The 23318-nt window shown below is 47.2% G+C and overlaps 1 protein-coding gene and 1 long non-coding RNA gene across 3 annotated transcripts in view; both read right to left on the minus strand.

Moving 5' to 3' along the window:
* Positions 1-14358, minus strand: part of PCGF2 (polycomb group ring finger 2) — a 43468-nt gene extending 29110 nt beyond the window's left edge. The window contains exon 1 of one of the 2 annotated variants that reach the window (XM_080976863.1): positions 14069-14358. The gene's annotated coding sequence lies outside the window, so the exon portion shown is untranslated. The remainder of the gene's footprint in view (positions 1-14068) is intronic. The other variant, XM_080976864.1, reaches the window with a different exon arrangement.
* LOC308460701 overlaps positions 1-23318 on the minus strand; it is a 286341-nt gene that overhangs the window by 243830 nt on the left and 19193 nt on the right. The gene's annotated exons all lie outside the window — the stretch shown is intronic.

Consider the following 23318-nt stretch of genomic DNA (forward strand, 5'->3'; position numbering starts at 1 on the left):
TACGTTAATTAACTCCCTCAATCAGCTTTTTCACCCTAGTAAAAATTACATCAGTTTCTGCTCCCCGCAGAAAAATCAAATCAAAACAAAGCTCTTCGAATAATGTTTCCTTTCAGTTTGAAGCCCCAACGCCTCCTTTGTTAGGTACATCTACAGTAAAATCCTATGTACAAGAAGCTAGTGTAAAGAAAGACCATGGAAGTTAAGGCAATCTAAAGTTAAGCCAGATCCAAACTTCAGCAGTCAGGCTGCTGTTCTGCTAAACCCTGGCAGAGGGAAAACAAGACTTTAAAATGCGTTTGTGTGGCCAGATCATGCAACCAAGGTGAATGGGTTTAGGAGCCAGCCTAAATTCTCCCTCTCTAGTCCCTGTCTCCACCACCACCCTTTTTGAGATTTAAATCAGCCAGCAATGCCACTGTATCTTTGGGTGTTCCAAGGTTGGAGACTTACGGTAACCCTGGTTGAGCCTGGCTAAGTCGGGATCTTGCCATAGCATTGCCCCCATATGTTGAATCAGAATCAGTTTGAGCTGAGGTTTCTCCTAGAATTTGTTCCCCGTGCCAACATTTCAAATACAGTTTGATAGACAAACGCATCTTTTAACATAAGCAGAATGAATTCCCTACACTATTCATCACTGGTGTGACAGCTCACATATCTGGAATTAAAGAACACAACTTCTTTAGCAAGAGGAATTGGATTTCCACAAAGTCTAGTGTCCCAGTACCTCTCTCTGTAGCGCTGCAAACTTTAACTGGCAGAACAAAGCAATTACAAGTTTATTTGCGGAGATTTAAATCGTTCAGATTTTAGATAAATGAGAAAAACCAGTAAAAATATTCTGAAGGGGAGGGAAATTGTTCAAACCCTTTAGCTTCTTTTGAAAATATTAAATACGGTCTTTCCATCTAGCAATAAATAGTAGCTTATTTACAGCATTATCAATCCCTCTCACACTTCAGAGAAACACTACAGGTCTCCTCAGGAAAAAACCTATCAAGACTTTTGCAATATGCTTCTTCCTTTAAATGAATTAATGGGAAGCCAGGAGATAAGTCAACTGAAAATCTTTTAATCAATCAACAGCCCTTTTTACAGATTAATCCTGTAAAAGAAATTAATTTCTGTGAAAGCCTCTTTGAAAGATAATTAATTAGCAGTTACTAGTGGGTTTTGGAAGAGAAGTCTTTCAACTCTACTCTAGTGACACCCATCTGGTCTTTTCTTTTCACAAACGTTTTCTCTTTGTATGGCACCATGCCCTTTTATTAGCTATCTCCCATTTGATGGCAGCTCTGCAAAATAGCCCGTTTCCACCAATGGGATCTCCTCACCCCAGTCTTTTACAATCCAGCTAGCATTATATATCTTTCAGTTAACTTATCGGTTTAATTTATTTATTAATTTTATGGCAGACTGGGAGAAGTTACAGAAATTTATAGCATGTTGTACGGTGAAAGAAAATTATATGAAAATGATGTACCGGTGGTATTTGACACCTAGTAAGTTAGCAAAAATGTATAGAACAAGCACAAATACCTGCTGGAAATGTAAAGAAAAAGAAGGTACCTTTTATCATATGTGGTGGTCGTATAAGGTAATAAAAACTTTATGGAAGATGATATATAATGAAATATGGGGGGGGAGTTTAAAATAATGTTTGTTAAAAAACCAGAAGCTTTTTTTTTTTTTTTAAATTATAGGTACCGAGATTCCAAAGGTTCAGAAAAGAATATTTATGCATTTGACAACAGCCGCACGGATGTTACTAGCCCAGAGATGGAAAGAAGGAACCCTTCCAACCAGGGAAGAATGGCAAACCAAGTTGACGGACTATGCCGAAATGGCAAAATTAACTGGAAGGCTCAGGAACCAAAAGGACAAGAACTTTAAAAAAGAATGGGAAAAATTTATAATTTATTTAGGAGACCATTGTAAGCAGATGAAAACATTGGCAGGATTTTAACCTCACTTGTAAGGTAACGACGACTATGGATAATTCCGATGGTTAAGAAAATGTGGATAATGAATTGATATGCAATTGTAAATGTTGACATTAGGACCCATGGGGGGAAGTTGTGAGATTCAGGAGTAATCTCTTTATATAGATTTGTAGCAGTTCGAAAGCACATCAAAGTGCAAGTAGATAAATAGGTACCGCTCTGGCGGGAAGGTAAACGGCATTTCCGTTCGCTGCTCTGGTTCACCAGAAGCAGCTTAGCTTGCCACATGACCCGGAAGCTGTACGCCGGCTTCCTTGGCCAATAAAGCGAGATGAGCGCCGCAACCCCAGAGTCGGCCACGACTGGACCTAATGGTCAGGGGTCCCTTTACCTTTAATTGATTTTGCTATAAGTTTATATCTGTAAAATAAAATAAAAACTATATAAAACTAATGAGCTAAGGGCCAATGGACATGGTGTCTCCCTCCACGCATATTATCCTCACAATAGATTAGATGAGATAGAGGGGGAGCCAAGGTCACCCTGTGACCTTCACGATTGAGCATGGAAGTGGTCTCACAACCCCTAATCCAAGACTCCCTCCTTCAAAACTGTACCATAAAGAACCACTTAAGGAGCACTGAGAAACCAGGAGACTTGCATACTTCACCAACCTGACCTGCTTCAGTTGAATATTTTAATTTGAGCTACTTACTATCTCCTGGGGAGGTGGGTGGCGCTGTGGGTTAAACCACAGAGCCTAGGACTTGCCAATCAGAAGGTCGGCGGTTCGAATCCCCACGACGGGGTGAGCTCCTGTTGCTCGGTCCCTGCTCCTGCCAACCTAGCAGTTTGAAAGCACACCAGTGCAAGTAGATAAATAGGTACCACTCCAGCGGGAAGGTAAACGGTGTTTCTGTGCGCTGCTCTGGTTCGCCAGATGCGGCTTAGTCATGCTGGCCACATGACCCGGAAGCTGTACGCCGGCTCCCTCGGCCAATAAAGCGAAATGAGCGCCGCAACCCCAGAGTCGGTCACGACTGGTCCTAATGGTCAGGGGTCCCTTTACCTTTACATTGAACTATCTCCTGAGCTGGAGAAGTTAGGCTCAACGGTGCCAATCAAGATAAGACTTTGTGACAGAGGTGCAAGGCCCCACTCAGAGGAAAGAGAAGCAGGACCTCCCCACCAAAGAAAACCAAACAACGCAGCAGGGCTGACTTATCACATTTTGCAGGAAGTGAAATTAGAGCAACGCTCATCTAAAGACGAGCTGTGGCCCACAAGACCTTTAAATCCAGAAGTCTAGCATTACCTAACAGTGCAACTAACTGAGTTAAGGAAGATGGACCAAGGGAATACAGCAGGGGTCAGCAAACTTTTTCAGCTGTGGGCCGGTCCACCGTCCCTCAAACTATGTGGTGGGCTGGACTATATTTTGGGGGGGGGGGGGGATGAATGAATTCCTATGCCCCACAAATAACCCAGAGATGCCTTTTAAATAAAAGGACCCTTTTACTCATGTAAAAACATGCTGATTCCCGGACCGTCCGTGGGCCGCATTGAGAAGGCAAATAGGCAGCATCCGGCCCACGGGCCTTAGGTTGCCTACCCCTGGAACAGAAGAAAGAAGAATGGCTGATATCCTCACCCTAGTTGGCCGCCACCGCTGCCTGCATTGCACCAGCCAATTCTAGGCTAAGTGGAAATAGCTTTATTAACGGAACGCAACCATGGAACCAACCTGATCCTACCTGACACAAAAAAAAAACCTGAGCATTTCTCAACTTCCCCATTCCTCTCTACAGAGGGATACCTTCCTCCTGCATTCAGGCAATTACAGTAAGCCCACAATTTATGTGCATTTAACTCGCACGTGTGGCAAAATAAAAAATTTTAAAAGGGGTGGGATTCCTGAAAAAGTGACTTGGGCAATCCCACCCGCCTCTGAACCCAATGTGTTTTGACTATACGCAATGTTTGCTTTAGGGGCAATCCCTGGAACGTAACCCCCTGCATAAATTGCAGGCTTACTGTAATGCATTTAAGACATGTCTCCGCTGTTATTCCACACAGATGTTGCTGGACTACAACTCCCATCATCCCATGCTGGCTGGAGCTGATGGGAATTGGAGTCCAACAACATCTGCAGGGCTGAAGACTGCATATCCTGGACCAAGGATGAGACTATATAGGCAATATTTAAGGAAGGGCTAATCTCATTCCAGACAAAAGAGGAGGAAAAAGAAGGAGCTTGGCTGATTTCCCACCCAGCCTATTATTGGGATGTGAAGTTAATTTGTTTCTTCAGACACACACACACACACGGTTATAAACTACAAGTGATCCTCCCATCTTAATCAAACAGATCCTTTGCACACAGAAAAAATCTGTGGAAAATGGGACTGTGGAAAAGAGACAGACATAAAAAAATAAATTTATCAGATTGAGGGATGAGTGGATAATTCCAGAGAACTGATTGCACAGACAATTTGAGATAGGAATATATTTTACAAAATGCAGGTGAAAAGCCCAGAGCGTCCTCCCCACCCAACCTGCGGTGCGCAAATTATAAAATAAAATAAAATGAACCCCCTTCCCCGTTTCCTCAGCCTTCCCGTTTTGTATAGTTTTCAGATGTGCTTCAGCCCACACGACCTTCCAGCATGGAGATGGATAGATCAAACAGCCTTTGGCTAGACATATCAATGACCCGTGAATCAACACGCCTGGGCTGGGAGGCATCCATCCATTGCTGCTCTTTTTCTCCCCAACCTGCTGTTTTCCTCTTAGGTCACTGAGAGCATCAGGTTCCCCTCCCCTCGCCCAACTTGCTTAGGAACCAGGAAAAATATTTGCACAGATGTGTAGCCAAAACCTCCCAAATTATTGCTTAGGCTTTTGCACATCTCCCAGCGGTGCTTTCGCTTAAAGGCTGAAATCCTATCTGCATACTTACCTGGAGGCAAACCCCATTGAACTTAAAGGGGTTTGCTTCTAACTACAAGCTCATCAGGCTGGGAACCTGTATCCAAAGGAACCCAGAAATTTACAGCCTAATCGCATTTCAGTATCTTGGGGACAATTTGTTGAGAAGGGATCTCAGAAGCATTTTTTTCCCCTTTGGAAAGAAAGGAAATCCAAGTAACAAGGCTGTTTTACGACCCGGACTTCGGGAGGGGGGGTGTGGGGAGATTTTAGCTGCAGCGCAAGAGAAAGAGTTGGATGGGAAGCTGAGCAGAATGGTCTCTTAAGAAACTTGTAACTTGCTTTAACGTTTAGAAAGCCAGACGAGCAACAAACAAGCGTCTTTTCAGGCTAAACTAGTGTATCCTTTTACGCGTAAACCTCAGAATGCATTCCCATCTTATTTTCTGGCAAGATTCTTTTGTTGAATGGGCTGTGGAGCAGCTTAAAATCAATCGACTTTTCTCTGTCTCTCTCTCTCTTATCGGTGATCAAAATGGCCTTTTCTTTTTCACTTTTGGCTAGCTAAGAATCAGGCGACCTCAAGTCACCAAGCCAGCCTTCCACGGACGATGGAGACGGACGCGACCCACTCCAGTTTGCAAACCATCTCACGCCCACTTTCCCAGGCAGGGAGAAAAGTCCCATCGGAGAGGAGGCAATGGGATTTGGTTCCCAATAAAATGGGCAGAGAGATCTCGGCTGCTACCCCTGCAAAGGGTGGATCTCAACAGGATCTCACTCGCTCAGCAAAACGGATCCTAACAACGCAATTTTACGCACGCTTAAAATGACCTACTGGCCACAACTGGGCTCCGGAATACAGAGGTTCTACTGTAATTATGTGCATAGAATATTTATTTAATAAATCGGGCTCCTTTAAATGGTCCCTTGTACACGTTTGGGTGGGTGCACCCCTGCGTTTCCTTGGTTTAGGAGTTACACTGCATGGTGGTAAACCCTTAGTTGTGCGCCCTTATTTGAGGGAGCGCGTGTTGTACATTTACTTCCGCTCCCCAAATGCTTTAGAGAGAAGGAATTTTGTCAGGACGAGTAGGAAATGAAGAAAGCTTCCTTCCACCTGATGTGCTCCTGTCTGCTGCGCAAGTACTGCCGACAGCGCAGGAGCATCAGCAAGGGAGAGAAACAGGTACAGACTGCCTGAAGAAGAGCTCTGCAGAGCCTGAAAGCTGGCGCGCCTTCTCACAAACCTCGCCTGGGCCGGGACTTCCCTGACAGCTCAGCCAGAGTTATGCACTTTTAAGAAATGCAATCCTGTACAGGCTTAACAGGGTATACGTAACCGATTGAACTCGCTGCCTTCACTTTTAAATAGACATGCACACAACTGCTCTAGGAATTCCTCGTGTTCCAATGCGAAAAGTATATGCTTGCCATTATTATTATTATTATTATTATTACATTTATTTACATTTATACCCGGCTTTTCTTGCAAGGCGCTTGGTTCTCCCCCTCCCCATTTTATCCGCACAGCAACTTTGTAAATCGGGTTAAACTGAAAGATTGTGGCAGGTCCAGGGTCACGCAGCGAGCTTCATGGGCGAATAGGGATAGAAACCCGGATCTCCTGGCTCCTAGGTCAGCACACTAACAGCTCCACCATACTGGCTTCCCCCTACCCCCAGGTAGGGGCTTTTGCTGCTTATCTGTTACCCCCAAAGGAAGCCTGCAAAGCAACTCCTATTGAACTCAGTGGGGCTTACTTCTGAGCAAGCATACTTAGGTTTCCGCTTAACGACCCATTCAACAGACTTGGGTTTTCTTCCGATTTACAGAAGGTCGAGGTCTCTCCTTTGAAATCAAAGGGACTTTTCAACGTGAAATATCACTGGGCAGCCCCGGTCACCTATTTTGCATTACATTACAGTATTTAGCTCCTGAAACAGGCAAACGGCTCAGGATTAGAAACCAAGAAGACCAAAATCCTACACAGGCAAAAAAATAAAATAAAATAAAATCGGTGCGTGTGTCAGGGAAAACCAATACATTTTTGCCAACAGGCCACCATCGCAGATTTTATGCTCCCCAGAGGACAGGAGGAATGGAGGTGTGGAAATAAGGTGAACCCTCCCTTTGGGGTCACCAGTGGTCAATTTTCGTTTAAAAAACGGATTTCCTCCTCACCCCCTTCCGCCCCCAAAAGTGCTCAAGATTCCCCAAAGTTGGATCGTCCGTTTTGGGTCCAATCCTAATTCTTGATCCGCTACGATCAAGGAAGGTCTGGTTACACGGGCCCTGGAAGGAAAGGCCTTCTGCACGTGCTCAGACGCACTCTCTACTCTACTAAAACCACACCCTATGAAAACGAAACTCAGCGCTTCGAGAAAATATCCAGCGGCGGCGCCAGACAAAATAGTGGGTGCTGGGGATCGGGGGGGGGGGCGCCAAGATGGGCAGAGGGAGTTTCTCTAGGCCCCTTCGAGCTACTGATGTTCCCATTCTACACCTCATTGGGGAGAAGGAGGTCCTATTTATGATGACGGCCTTTACATACAAATAAACCATGCTTCATATTTTAAATTTCCAGTTAATGCTGGGGTCACTCAAAACCTGGATCTCTCCTAATTGGAGTGGTCCGGGGCGGCGTCCTTGCATCCCCTTGCCTCCCCCCCCCCCCAAATGAATCGAAAACTCATCTGATAAAGGAACTACTTTAAGATAGTTCCCTTTATCATTGCACCGCTAGGGACTGGAAACGTCTGCCCCCACCCCGCCAGATATTGGATCCCAAGCTCTCAGCATCCCCAACCAAGCGCGGCCAATGGGCAAGGATGATGTTTGCAATCCAACATCATCTAGGAAGATTGTCATCTTGTAACATTGCAGAAGCTGAACAGATCTGGGTCCGGTCAGCTCCACAGCCAAGCTATACATTCAACGAATACATTTGCAGAATCTAGAAGCTGCAGACAGATCGTGCCTTCCTGCAGTTGTTAAAGGAGCAAGACCCTTAAAAGGGGCTCCATTTGGGCATTTATTTATTTGCTTAAAAAAGGACAGGATCGGTCGGAAAACGCTGCCAGACAGCGCGCAGCTGTGGATCCCGAAGCACAGGAGCCGACTTCAACCCCCACAATAAAATATCTGAGGGGGCCGAGCTCCCACAAAGTTGATGGGCATCCCCATTCAAACGGTGCGTGTGCATTGCATCATGTGATCCATTATGCGGTGCGGGGCTTACCTGGGCGCCCGCAATATTTTATTCAGGTTGGCACCCCCGCTCCGAAGCACTTCCCGCTGAGTTTAAAGAAAGTGGGGTTTTGCTCTGAAAGGCAACCTTCGGATAAAATAAATAGCAAGGATTTCTCCCGGGTGAATGGGCGGGAGGCAGCCTCCTTCTCTGAGCCTGCAAGCCTGTTTTGCTCGATGCAACCAATCAGGAAGTGAGGAAACGGAGGGATCTTCAGAAAAACAGCGCAGCGCAGCGCAGCGCAGCGCAGCGCAGCGCTGGAGGCGGAGCAGATCCTACGAAGGTCTATTTCAAAAGGGGGGGCAGCAATGGGGCTTCCCCGCATGTAAGTGTGCAAGAGACTGCAACCAGCCCTGGCTGCAATCCGGGTTGTTGCGCTCCCATCCTATGCAAAGAGTGCCTGAACTCACTCCGGATTACCTCTGAGTAGAGAGGCATAGGATTGCGCTGCGCATTAGCGGCTCCAATATGTCCTACCCATGCACCGAATTGCATCCTAAATACATTGGCCTCTTCCCCAGTATAAAGGTTAGCATTCACATTTCTTTAATCCTTCTTTTATTTTAAATTTTTCCCCGGGGCTCCGACTTCCCCGAAGCTCCGAAACTCTTCTCCCTAATCCCGGCCAAGGTTACTACTATTTTTGCGCCAACCTGGTGCCTCTTCCAGGTGGTATGGACTACAGTTCCCATCATCGGGGCCGGGACTCTTGGAAAAGTGAGTCTGGAGGGGCAACCTAAGGAACTATACTGAGGTTAGATTCAGATCTGTAAATTTAGGGCAACGCCTCCTGCCACTCTCACCCGCAGCCCCCAAACTCCAAGGCAAGCCTCCAGAAATTTGAGGATCACCATCTCGCACACCAAGCCATTTGTGAAATATATAATACTTAGATCCCTAAATAAACGAGAAAACAGACGGGTGGAGCGAAAGGATCTTTCAGATGGTTTATTTAATGCCTCCTGGTCACTGCCTAGTTGTTGCTGGGTTGTTTTTTAAAAATTGGCCAGGGTTTCAGACATTTTCCTCTAAGATGTCTGCGGACAGCGATTACTCAATAGTTAACGGGCACTCTGCATGTGCTCAGAGCCACTCTTCGTTGCTCCATATGCTCAGGGACCCATGAAGGGCCCTTTGAAACAAGTTCCGAGGTTCCCCGGGAGAGTGCATGTAATATTTCACCAGGCAAGTGTGGCAAACACTACACGCCCCCCCCCCAAATGTTTCCTTAGCATCCAGTAATCCAGTCTAGAACCCGTACATTCCAGATTCTACGGATCTCTGCACGACGCAGCCCCTATCCCTGGGCATCCATCTATTTCTCTAGATCTTCTTATTGATTTCTGCGTTGGGAAGAGGCCGGGCTTTCTGTGCACCACACAGAAATTCAAGGACAGTCCCTTCCTTTTATTAGCTTCTAGAATTCGGCGAAGGAAACAGATCCGGGTGTTCGTTACATCTCCAGCTCCATTGCTAAGCTTGCGCTCTCCAGTCAAGCCCTCCCGGTTTTCTGGAGCACTGGGATTTGTTGTCCAAGCTGAAGGCCAATTGACAACCTAGAACAGAATACTTATAGGCAAAACCCATGCCCTTTAGCCCTGAATCAGAGCTATTGGGATATTCCCTGCTGATGCCTTAGCCACGAACATGTACACCAGCCTGCGCAGCCCCAGCCACTCGCGTTTCTTCGCATTACAACCTGCCATCACTCCATCGAAAGGCGACGTATAAATCTTCAAAACAAAAATAAGGAATACGCTCCCACTGAAGTCAATGGGGTGTTTTAAAACGCCTAACTTTGGCTAGATCTTGGAGACACCTCCAAAAAAATCCCAAGTCAAAGTGGAATAATGTTTTCAAAGGATGGGGTGGGATTTGAGACTATAAAAAATTGCAATCCGGAAAGAGATTTACTTGAGAGTTAAGTCTGTATTGAATTCATGGCCTTGACTTCCAGGGAGCAGGGCAAATACCTGCGTCGGATGCTTCCCTTCTGAAGGCAAGAGAAAGAGATCCTAAAATCCTAGCCTTTCTGCAGCGGGGACGCGCGCCACCCCAGCCCCATTGCACGCGCTCTCATAAGCGATCTCCCCCGAGGGGATTCCCTGCCGCCATCAGCTCTCTCGATCCCACGTGGGTTCAAAAGGCAACTCGCTCTCCAAAGCAGACACAACAAACCGCCAGCAAGACGCAACAAAACCTCCAAGCAAGACTCAACAAACCGCCAGCGAGACACAACAAACCCCCACCACCCACCCACACCCATTGCCAGCAAGACTGGGTCTCGGCGCCGATTTAAATACACCATGCCAAGCCAAAATCAGCTCCGACCCTCGCCTCTCTCCTGGGCAGGGGGTGGCTGCTTTCAGCGCGATCCTGGCCAAGTGTTTCCTCATGAGTAAATCTCCCTGTGCGCAGCGCGACTTACTCCCAGGTCAATGGGTAGAGGAAGGAGGGGAGCCCTGGGCTGGCATCCTTTATGTCCCTCTGGCCTGAGAGTAAGCCCATTTGTACTTACTTCCGCGTAAGGCTGTGCATAGGATTGCGCTGCCACGGGCGCTCCAGCCTGCACCACATGGAATAAGAGCGCGCGATCCCGCAGGAAACGCTCTTGCGCGGCCCAAGGCCAGGGCAGGAAGGCGCTTAGGATTCACCCGGCCTCTGCGCAGGGAAAACGGCGACCCTTTCGCCATCAGCCGACGGTGCGCAATCTTAAGTGTAGGCAGAAGATGCCCACATTGCCCCGTTCCCCCCATCCAAAGCACCTTCATAAGGAAGGCAACTTGAGCAAACCTCTGTTGGATCCGACCAAAGAAGGCCCGCCATCCAGCCCAGCCGAACCAGATACCTCTTGGGAAGCGCAGAAAGCGAGGCGGGTACCCCGGGCTATCGGCACCCTACCACTGGGCAACTTCTGGGAGCTGAGATGCGCAGGGGTGGGGGACGCTTGGAGGGTGAAACCCACCGGCAGAGAGACGAAGAAGCTCCGCTTCCAGGACAGCGCTTTGAACTGATCGTTCACTCCATCCTTCTCATAGAATTGCAGCTTTGGGAGGGACCCCCCGGGTCATCTAGTCCAACCCCCTGCAATGCAGGAATGCTCTTTTCAACGACAAAGCCCAGTCTATAATCTAAGATCTGGACTTGAGAGGACGCTCCATCCTCGTCGCGCTAACACAACGGCAAAACATAGAAAAACGCACAAGTTTTGCTCCGCCTAAACGCAAGAACACCCGCCTTTCTCTCTCTGCTTGTGTGGCCTACACTGCAAGGTTAGGGTTAAGAACGACGGGCAGGTGTCAGGAGACATTGAGAGAATAACCTTGTCCCAGAACAGAGGAAAGGAAGATAATAAAGGAGGAATAAAACAGCCTCTCCTCCTATTCCCCTTGCCACCACTTTCGTGAAGGACTTTCAAGTCATCTGACGGTGGGGAATTATTAATTATTATTTTTAAGCCAATAATTCCCGACATTTCAAGGTAGAAAAATGAAACAAGGCACGAGGAGAAGCATCTCTATTTTTAAAAAGGTCCAACCAATAAATTAAGCATTTTTAACAGACAATGAGCAGTGCTGAACTTTATCTGGATCTTAGCCCTATCTCGAGTTCTCCAGAAACTTATCTTGGAATTCTAGAGAGTTCTATATAAAAGCTTGGAGCAGAAACCTGTCCATGAAACCTCCAGCAAAATAGACAAATGGAAATCCAACCCTTAATTTCCCCCGGACATTTCTGCAAGTAGGATGACCCCCTCTCCTTCCTTGCATCCTAGAACCTCCCATTTTTTAAATTCCCGTTCCGGATTCCCAGAATTTAAGAGGCAAATACTTGGAAGGAAGGTCACTTCTTCCGTCTAAAGGCCCACATTGAAAACGGTGTCTTTTCCATTCTGGAGTAAAATACAGAGGTGGTGGCAATCCCTTCCTCCTTGCATTCTAGAAGCTAATACGGAATGCAAGGTCCAGAAAGGTCTCCTTCCCTGCACTCTAGAAAATACTGACACGGTGTCTGCTTTTATTATACTCTAGAGAAGACAATGAGACGCCTTCCTTCCTCGAATTCTGGAGCTACATACCAGAAGTTTCTTTGAAGGGGCTTACAAAGAAGAAATCAGAATTTTGGAGGGAAATACGATTTTGATCCGGTGACCAAGGAGAGGTTCCTCCCCCCCACTCTTAGTGGGGCAGAAATGAATGAACCATCACAAACTGAGAGTAAACGGTACTTTTCTGAAAGTCCACCCTCATGTCTGTTCTGACATTGCATCCTATTTTTGCAAGGGCGTCAAGAGCAATTGGCTAATTAAATTACCACCAGGTGTCTTTTAAAAAAGAAAATTAAGGCAGTAATGGGGGGGTTGATGGGGGAAGTTTAGGGTGTTGTTCTAAACACACGTAGCGCCCCATTAAACCCTGCAGTGTTCCTAGAAGGCATCCATAGGATTCTGCTCTTATTTATGTAGCCACATAGTGAAAAATATGTAGTGATATGGCTTTTCCACTACAGCTGTTCTCTCATTCATATTTTACACACACACACACACACACACACACACACACACAATCCCCACCTACTTCCCTTATTTCGTCCATTCGCCAAACATCGCGACAGCTAACCATAATAATAATAATAATAATAATAATAATAATAATAATAATAATACCAGCAAGTGTTGCTTTGGCATCTCCAGCCTCAAACTGCCCCAGCCCGATCAGCTTTCCCACCCCCTCTCCGCATCTGGAAACAACTATGTTGTCGAACCTCACCCCCCCCACACACACACCGCAAAAAAACCAAAACGATATTCCCATGTGATTTGGGGGAATGACAGAAACACACACACCCCTTTTCTGGCTCTAGAGTTCCCCAGATCAGACTTTTAAACCCCCTCCGGTTTGGGGCCAAAGGAAGCACCATCACCGTCCTCACCTTGCTGGTGAAGAAATATGTCCCTTTCCCCTACCATTTATACACACACACACACACCAGACCAACAACGCTCTCCACAACATCCTGCGCGCCATGTTGTGGTTCTTGCCCCCCCCCCTTTTTTTTTAAATGATAGATTATTATTTTTACAATATAAATCCCAGTCCTCTCCAAATCACCCGGGCCTGCTGCTGCGCGCCCGAAGGAGCCATCGCGTGCGCCTTTCTCTTTGGGGCTCCCTGGATCGCCTGACATTTGGATCTCTCGAGATCCAAAGGAGTGGATCTCACGACCCACACCAGAGGAGAGTCTTTTTTCCACCGCGGCCTGCAAGATGCTGGCTGTCAAAACCGCGATCGCCGTTTGCGCACACACACAAACACACACAAAAAACCATACCCACACGCCCCAGACGCACAAGCGAAGCGGTAAAGGCCTCTCCGGGGAAGCCGGAGCTGGTGGCTGCAGCAGCCGAAGAGAGGCAGCCCTGGGCCGGGGAAGGGAGCCACGCTGGCCGCCGGCTTCCTGAGTTGCGATGGGGGGGGACGCAGACGCGCAAACACACACTCACACACAAGGGAAAGGGGGTCCCGGGGGGCGGAGCTGAGCTTTCCAAAGGGGGAACCCGAGGAGACCTTTTTGGAGAGCCTCCCGAGGTACCCCCCTTTCGCGATTTGGGGAAGGGGAAAAGCGACCCGCGGCCACAACAACAACAACAAAGGCGGGCTCCTCGGAGCCGGAGAGGGCTGGCAAAATTTCGAGAGAGAGAGAGAGAGAGAGAGAGAGAGAGAGAAAAGATCGGCCATCTTGAAAGCCAGGCAGGGTGAGGAGGGGGGAAAAAGAGAAGGAAAAGAGGAGAGGGAGAAAGAGAGAGAAGGAGTGACAAAGGGAAAGGAGGGAAAAGGCGCCAGGGGAAAGCAAGCGGGGGAGTTCCCGGGAGCAAATAATGCTAATTTTTTAAAAAGGGACACACACACATAGATTTCGGAGGGGAAAAGTATAGCAGCCCTACCTGATCCCCGGGTCCTTTCTAGAGGGGCGCACCGAGGCAGCGAAAGACCGGATGGGGAGAGAGAAAAGAGAGAGGAGAAGCAAAGGGGGGAGGAACCGACGCCGCCCCCCTTTTCGCCCCACTTACACTGATCAGACTGGAATGTTTAAATATATACATATAAATATATATAGTATAGATAAATCTCTCTCTCTCTCTCTCCAGAGGCAGAGAGATTCTCTGGGCAGCCTTGTCTCTCTCCTCTCCTCTCCTCTCCTCTCCTCTCTCTCTCTCTCTCTCTCTCTCTTTCTGCCGGGCTACAGAAAGAGGGAGGGAGGGAGAAATCTACAAAATGGCCCTTCCCCCCTCCTCCTCTTCCTCCCCTCCTCCCCCCCACCTCTTTTCCTCCGGACAAAAAGCCCCGCCCCCTTTTGGGAGCCTCACGTGATTTCGTTCCTTCAGGGGTGTTTGCAAAAGAGCGAAGTCCCTGGAAATAAATAAATGAGGAGGAGCGGGAGGAGAGACTCGGGATCTGGGGATGGGGGGGCAGAGAGGGGGGTGGGAAGAAAAATGTGCGGGTTTCCCTTCCGCCTCTGTCTCCAGACAGACAGACTTCGCATCCAGACAATACAAAAACAACCTTGCCACCCGTCCAAAAGCAAAAAGGAAAGCACAAAAAAAAACGCGTCGATCGAAGTACTGTAAAGCCACGATTTAGAAGAGAAAAGCCTGCGATCGTGCGGGGAACAAAAGCGACGGCTTTGGGGACCGTTTGACACAAACACACACACAACACACACCCAGAAACACACACGGTCGGCCCGGAGTCTTTTTTTGCTGGGAGGAAAGACGCGCAGGAGGGAAAGTGGAAAGGGCACCCGGTGCAGGCAAAAGGACAGGCACGCACACACGCCCTCCCAAAAAAAAAGTTTAATTAAAAAACAACAACCCTGGTATTTTAATCTCTGGAATATACAAAAGGACCGTACTGCAGTTCTCCGATTTTCTGCTCTTCCATGAGCTACGGGGGGAGATGCGTAAATCGGTGATCCTTCCAAGAAGAAGGCATGCATTGGTTGGAGGCTTGCGGAATTGTCACGTGTATAAAAGAATTCGAATTCTAAACAGGAGTCGGCTTCAAATCCACGACGCAGATGCAGCCCTTAAAATTCAGAACTTGGGAAAGGGAGAGAGAGGAAGAGAGAGAGAGAGAGAATATCTGAAAACGAGTATTATATTTCTTCTCCCAGGTGTATGTATTTGTGTGTGTGTGTGTGTGTGTGTGTGTGTTACTTTATAACCGTGACTTGCACCAGGCACTTTCTTCAAGGAAGGGCTAACGTCCTCCCTTCCCCACAGAATAAAGAGTTCGCTAAAAGTTTGCAATCTGTATAACGAATCCCAAAGAACCAATTAAAGACGCGTGCAAAAAGATAATGGAAACGGAGCTTTGTTGTTGTTTTAAAACAAAGATTACAGCTTTTTGTTTCTGTTTTAAAGCGAGGAATGACCCACTTTTTTTACAAAGAGCGCGTAAATTAAAACGCAGGGCGTCAAAACTAAGATTAAAACAAAAACACCTAAAGCAGAGGGTGCATTGCAACTAGTAAACTTTAACTACCAACCGTTTCGTGACTAAACAAGACAAACTGGACTCCATATAGAAGCTGCCTGCTTCCCCCGCGTGTTTTCAAGCACGAGAACACGCTTCTCTCGGAGACGTCGCCCATGCCCAAGGTGGGATTTGCACCAAGGAAATATTGGGGGGGGGGATGAGCCGATGGGGTCGATTGAGTCGATTGTTTACTTTAACTGTTTCTAGGGAGGGAGATTCGAAGCCTTAATTTGCTTCGCAACATTAGATCTTTCTGAGATGACACTTTCAATTTTTACATGCACTTTACCTCTTAGGTGGTTCCCCCAGTGGGGAGTGGGACTTTGCTGGAGAAGGGCGTGTTCTTCTTCAGTGGCGCCACCGGTTTAAAGTCACAGAATCGTAGAATGGGAAGGGAACCCTCGAGTCATCTAGCCCACCCCCCTGCAATGCAGGGATCTCAGCTAATATATCCATGACAGATGACCTACAAGGTCCATTCCGGAGAGGTAGCAGTGGGCATAATCTGCAGCAATGTCATCCACGAGTTTTCTCCCACCAGTTATAGACCAAGCGATTTTTTTGTGGCACCCGTGTTCACGAAAGCTTAAGCTCTCTGGCTGGGGACAGGGGCATAAAAACTGAAGGTGGCCGCTCCAGACTGCCTACAAAAGCCACTTCCTCGCGGCCAGCGCGCAGCTCTTAAGCGCTAGTAACTAAAAAGCCCGATCGCATAACTCCCAGCTTTTTTGCAAGCACGTTTCTGTGCGGACAGACGAAGAGAATCCCTGGGAATCGCGATGGCGTGGTGGCCGTCACGTGTGAACCCTCTAGGTCGCTCTCGTGTCTATGCTGCCATCAGAACCAGGAGGAGGGGGTGGTTACTGCGGAATGAGTTAATCCTGGTTCAGTCAGGCTTGTAAATCGGTACGGGGCACAGGAACCGGCAGGGAAGGAAAATGACACGCGATAAATTTATTGATCCAGATTTTTAGCAAGCGATGAACCACGGATTAAGTGGCGCGTTCCAGCTTCCCATCCACAGAGGTGAGGATCCGAAGCTACAAGGTCGTCTCCAACGTCGCCGGATCCTTTGGAGAGCCTAAACTCGTGGCAGTCTAGAGTGACACCAACGCGCGCCTAATCCGGATCGAGCGGCGAATTAACGAATCGCCGCGTCAACTTGACCTCGCGTCCTCGCAGAGCATTTTTGGGATGGCGAAGGAAGGAAGGGGAGGTGTTTGCGAGGAGGTGCGATGGCCCATCGGGCAGGTGCCAGGGGTTGCAGCAACAGTGGGGGAAAATAAGGTGGTGAAATGATTGGGAGGTCGCAACAGAAGCGAAGTCTTTGGAGGGGAAGAATATGCGAAGCGCCTGGATCTAATGCAAGCTCCGGAGTCCAGTAACAAGACAGGGGTGAGACACTAGTTTGCAGTTGGGGTGGGGGTCTCTGGTACAGTCTGCATCCCCGAAAACTGCAGAACCACATCTATCTGCCTGTTCAGGATCCGGAGCAAATGGGGACCAGTCCTTCCCCACGGTACTGGAGAGACAATGGAGCGCGCCTCCGGGAGAGAAGTCGTTGCAATTTGTATTAGCAGCATCTCCTTCGGTGACAAACCTAGACAGCATCTTAAAAAGTAGAGACATCACCTTGCCAACAAAGGTCCGTATAGTTAAAGCTATGGTTTTCCTAGTAGTGATGTATGGAAGTGAGAGCTGGACCATAAAGAAGGCTGATCGCCAAAGAATTGATGCTTTTGAATTATGGTGCTGGAGGAGACTCTGGAGAGTCCCATGGACTGCAAGAAGATCAAACCTACCCATTCTGAAGGAAATCAGCCCTGAGTGCTCACTGGAAGGACAGATCCTGAAGCTGAGGCTCCAGTACTTTGGCCACCTCATGAGAAGAGAAGACTCCCTGGAAAAGACCCTGATGTTGGGAAAGATGGAGGGCACAAGGAGAAGGGGACAATAGAGGACGAGATGGTTGGACAGTGTTCTCGAAGCTACCAGCATGAGTTTGACCAAACTGCGGGAGGCAGTGGAAGACAGGAGCGCCTGGCGTGCTCTGGTCCATGGGGTCACGAAGAGTCGGATACGACTAAATGACTAAACAACAAATGTCTCTAGATGCAATTTGTTAAGCTTTTGTATCAACAACAACCCGCCTCCCACAGAAGACCAGCTGATCTCCTCCCTCGTCTCTTTTAGGTACAAATTCAGCTTCGCTCAGTAAAAGTTGGTCCGGACGCTCCTTGGGGGTTTGATAACGACCACACGCAAATGGGGACGCAGATTTAGGATGGGGACCATTTTAACAAAGCGACGCGTGCCTTTCGGAGTTGTTGTTTTTAAGACTGAAGAGGGGAAATGCGTGATCATGACAATCACATCCTTGGCTAGCAATAATTCTCTCTTGGCTAAAGACGCGCAGTTCTTTGAAGAGGAGTAATATTTTTGATACCATTCCCACGACCCTCAAGATGCGGGGAAGGGAAGACTCGTGCAAGACGTTCTGATTGAGAACGGCCATAAAACCGGGTTTCCTCTCGGAGGGAAAAACGACAAGGAGAATTGGCGGACCTTGAAGATTTATTATACCATGAACTTTCGTGGACCACAGTATATAACCAGATGCATTAAGTATTTTTTTTCTGAGGCACAGAATGCACGTTGGTCGGGGTGGGATCTGTAAGAAGAGGGGTGAGAGACCAAAAAATAAAAAATGTGGAAAGTGCAGAGAGAGAGTGAATTACCTACTGAGCAGTGGGGATTCGCAAAACAGCTGTTGATACCACAGGCATTCTGGCATTGGTAAGTCAACTAGCACACCCTTTGGCGCGATTCAGTCCATCAGCGGTAGCGCAAAACCTCAAATATGACTACTTTAAGGTCAATTACAGGGTATTATGGGAAAAGAGAGCCTTCTGCTCTTTTGAGGGCTGGATTTCACCCATCTCATCCACCCCATAACCCTTATTGAGTCCATTATTTTATCAAACTTTGAGTAGACTTTTTTATTTTCTGGGGAAAGACGCATTGGAGAAACTTCTGGCTGACCAGATGTGCATGGAAGCAGGGCTGCCAGCCAGACTTTTGAAAAGGCCTCTGCCCCGTGTCTTCCCCCCAGCCCCATATTTCAAATAATATACACCCACGGGCGGTATCTCAACTCTCCTCGCTCATTTCAGAAGCCCTTTTCAGACTTCATTCCCCAAAGGAACCTGGCCGATTCACGCGTTCAGCGGAATCACGCGTACAACTTCCACTTACTGGTGAGAGGTATCGCATTTTTTAAAACATAAAATGCTTGCCTGCAAAACCAGCTCCTGGAACAGAGAAAAATATTGCATTCCAGGGAGAAGGGGATCACCCCACCTTTCTCTGAGAGTGTTTTTTTTCTGGGGGGGTGTCCTATGATGGCAAACGGACCCTTAAAAACAGGCGATTTCTTTGCACACCGGCAGCACGAAGTGGTAGAGTGTTGTTGTTGTTGTTTAGTCGTTTAGTCGTGTCCGACTCTTCGTGACCTCATGGACCAGAGCACTCCTGTCTTCCACTGCCTCCCGCAGTTTGATCAAACTCATGCTGGTAGCTTCGAGAACATTATCCAACCATCTCGTCCTCTGTCGTCCCCTTCTCCTTGTGCCCTCCATCTTTCCCAACATCAGGGTCTTTTCCAGGGAATCTTCTCTTCTCATGAGGTGGCCAAAGTACTGGAGCCTCAGCTTCAGGATCTGTCCTTCCAGTGAGCACTCAGGGCTGATTTCCTTCAGAATGGATAGGTTGGATCTTCTTGCAGTCCATGGGACTCTCAAGAGTCTCCTCCAGCACCATAATTCAAAAGCATCCATTATTCGGCGATCAGCCTTCTTGATGGTCCAGCTCTCACTTCCATACATCACTACTGGGAAAACCATAGCTTTAACTATAAGGACCTTTGTTGGCAAGGTGATGTCTCTGCTGGATCACTGCCTTGCCGTGGCGAAGGGGCTTGAATAACTCAGAGAAGCTATGAGCTCTGCCGTGCAGGGCCACCCAAGATGGACAGGTCATAGTGGAGAGTTTTGACCAAAGGTGATCCACCTGGAGCAGGAACCGGCAAGCCACTCCAGTATCCCTGCCAAGAAAACTCCCTGGACAAAGACAACAGGTAGAGTCCTAGCAAAGTTTTAATTCATTTTCTGAAGCTCAGCAATGAGTCTCCAGTTTTCTCTCCTCTCATCCTCGGTCTTGTCAATAACAACCACACACACACAAGCGCAAGAATAGCAGCATTTTTAAGAGCTCCTGGGTGAGCTGATCGATGAAAGATCACAGTAATCTCGCTGTGGCTTTGAACGTCAGGCGCTGCACACGATTCTGAAGTTGCAGCCTCTCCGTGCAACCACCAAGGGGAGAGATTTTTTGACGTTTTGAATATGAGAGTGTGTGACTAAAGCATAACTCCTAGGCGATTATGGGGGAACGACAGTACCTTGAAAGGCTGGAATTGTGGTTATTATGATACTCTTTTATGTGCAATAAGAAAACGACAGGAGCAGAACAGCTGAGAATCGACGCAGAAGTTGGAGAGGAGCTGAATTAATCTAAGGCAGGCCACACCAGGATGAAGTTTTCATCCCCTAAATCCGCAATCTTATTTTTAAACATTGTCTTGATACAGAAGCTCTGTTCCCTGGGGGACAAGCGCCACCTTTTGCCGCGGGAAAAGCTGCACCCGTTGAATTTTTGCCTGTCGCCTGACAAGTGAAAGCAAAGGGTGTAGCTGATGTCCACACCCCGCAATGGACTCTAACCGACTGAGGTTGTTGGTTATACATACAGGTTCCCTCTAAAGACTGGGCGCATCACTTTATGAACTGTGATCACTGTCGAAATTCTTTGGCTAAGACAGGTCGCTTTCGAATAATGGCGTGGAGAAGTGAAGTCGTTTTATCCAGGTCTGTGGCACAGCTCAGAAGGACTCTTAATCGCTCTAATTCTGCACCCTCAACTGGTGCAGAGACTGACAGTTTAGGGACAGCCTCTCTACCGTCTTTGCTCTTTTGCCTGACCAAGAATTCTGTGTAACACAAAAGCTTGCATACCAACCCGGGTTAGGGAACTACAGCTCCCACCGTCCTGGGGGCTGATGGAGTCTTAACACCATCCGGAACTCACCGCTACACGTTCCCATAGCCCCAACCAAACAAAAACCGACTCCAAGAAAGATGCCACCTACATTTATCTACCTGGAACAAGAAGTTCAACAGCACAACTGGCAAAGGATATTTAAACAAACAAACAAACAAACATTGGAGGGGGGGGGCTGTCGAAAAGGCACAATACAATAATAATAATAATAATAATAATAATAATAATAATAATACCCAGAGGAACAGCAACCGCACAGGGAAATAACCTAAGTCAGCAGATACTCAGGAACACAGAATGGTAGAGTTGGAAGGGACAACAAGAGTCATCTAGTCCAACCCACCTGTAACGCAGGAAAACATTTTGCCCAGTGGGGCTGGAACCCAAGAACCTGAGATTAAGACTCTCATGCTCTACCGACTGAGCTGTCCCAACTTTTTTTATTTTTGAATATTTTCACTCTGAGAGTGAGCAGACTCTGAGAATCACCCAAGGATAATAAAGCAACACAAGAAAATCCCCAACAAATGCTAATTTTTGTTTAAATTATTTTCTTTATCAAGAAAATAAAGGTGGTGAAGGAGGAATAAGGGAAATGAAAATAAAATAACAGGGAAAAACTGAAAAGAAAAAGTTGGGGAACAAAGAGCAATGGAAGAGGGTTTTATAAAACAGGCTTTGCACGCTGAGCTTCGCGGGGGAGTTTTTCCTCGCTGCTAACCACGACCTGGATAGAGACCTGCTATTGCGCCAGTTCTATGGATGCTGTTCAAAGAGCAGGAAGGAGGCGCGCCCTCTGCTGGCCCACCACGCACATGACACAACAAGACACGCGCGGAGCAGGATCTTGCGTGGAGAGAGCGCCTTTATCTCTGCAAGAGCGATGCCAGCGCAGTGCGTGGCGCGTGAATGGCAGCGGTAGAAGAGGAAGCGGATTTTGCAATCTGCAGTAATGCCAGCTCTTGCACGCGAAGATTGCTTTAAAAAAGACAGTCATGTACCCCCCCCCAAAAAAAAAATCAGAAAAAGGAGAATAGAATAGAATACGATATACCAATTTTTTTTGCATGCATTTTATTTCTGCAGTCTGCCTTGTATCCATTGCACTACCAGCTACAACCTGAAGATCGTGTTGCGCGCTAGCTTTTCTTCCAAACCTTTCCAATCTCACTCCGCCTCCAGCGGTCGAATCCAGAACCGTTGTCTGTTTTTTTTAAAAAACTAGGCTTCGGAGTTAGCAATGCAGGGCAAGCACTTCCCCGCCGCAAGTCGGTCTCTGTGGCGCAATCGGTTAGCGCGTTCGGCTGTTAACCGAAAGGTTGGTGGTTCGAGCCCACCCAGGGACGGTGTCTTTTGTTTCTCAACTGGCTTCCCATCGGCTTGCAAAACGAGGGGGCCCCCCATAAACGCAGCTGCCCCGTTGATCCCAGGGCACGTCTTGCCTCTTCTCTAGGATTCGTGCATTTTTAGTTATTCCAGCTCAATTTGGCATAAAAGGTGGTAGAGGCAACAAAGAATTACCTGCAACTTTCCATTCTCCAGAGGCAGGTTTTCTTTTTCTTTCTTTTTCTTTCATTTTTTTTAATTGGTTTTCACAACATTATAAACAAACAAACACATAAGACAAACAATCATAAATCATAGTCTTATTGAAAATTACTCTTATTAACATTGTTAAGTGACTTCCTTGCTTCACCTTGGTTGAATTTCACAGCATATCCTTTTAACGGTTTTCCAAATCGCAGTTCTTATAAAATTTAACTTAGACATTAACATCCTTAGATCTTCACCTTATGAAATTAAACATATTAATTCATCACTTAACATAAATAAAATCCTAAGGCAATTAAGCATCTGCAAGCTGTTTTCAGTTAATTTAACTCAGTGGCGTAGCGTGGGGGGTGCAGGGGGGGGCCGGCCGCACCGGGTGCAACATCTGGGGGTTAGGGTTAGGGGGCGCAAATCCACGGGTTAGGGGGCGCAAATTACTTGCCTTGCCCTGGGTGCTGACAACCCACGCTACGCCACTGATTTAACTTAACATATTTAACTAAGTAATCATTCAATTTTATCCATTCCTGATACTCCTCCTCCTTCTGGTTGTGGACTCTTCCAGTTAGGTCGGCTAGCTCCGAAAAATCCATCATCTTCATCTGCCATTCTTCCAAACCAGATGCAAGTATTCAGACATTGTATGTGGGGGTCCAAATTATTTTTATTAATTTCCCAAATTATTACAAATCAAACCAAATTGCTTTAATTGAATACAATTTCTTAAAATCAGGTTTCCCACTCCTGTTGCAAACATATGACAGATTGTTGCTTCCCTTAGCTGCATCATCTCTTATTTAATGAAAATGAGTTTTCATTTCCTTTTATTCGGAGCCTTGCAAGGTTTCATCCTGCCCCAACTGGCCTTTTCTAGCATTCCTTTTAGCAATCCCTACTTTCCTGAATGTAGCAGGTAGAATTTTCTTCCCTTTACTGCACAAGAGGGTGGAAGCTGCAGAAATAATCTGAAAAGTATAATTCGCCAGG

This window comes from Podarcis pityusensis, assembly GCF_964106645.2.
Source record: "Podarcis pityusensis genome assembly, chromosome: 13".
In the NCBI taxonomy this organism is placed as follows: Eukaryota; Metazoa; Chordata; class Lepidosauria; order Squamata; family Lacertidae; genus Podarcis; species Podarcis pityusensis.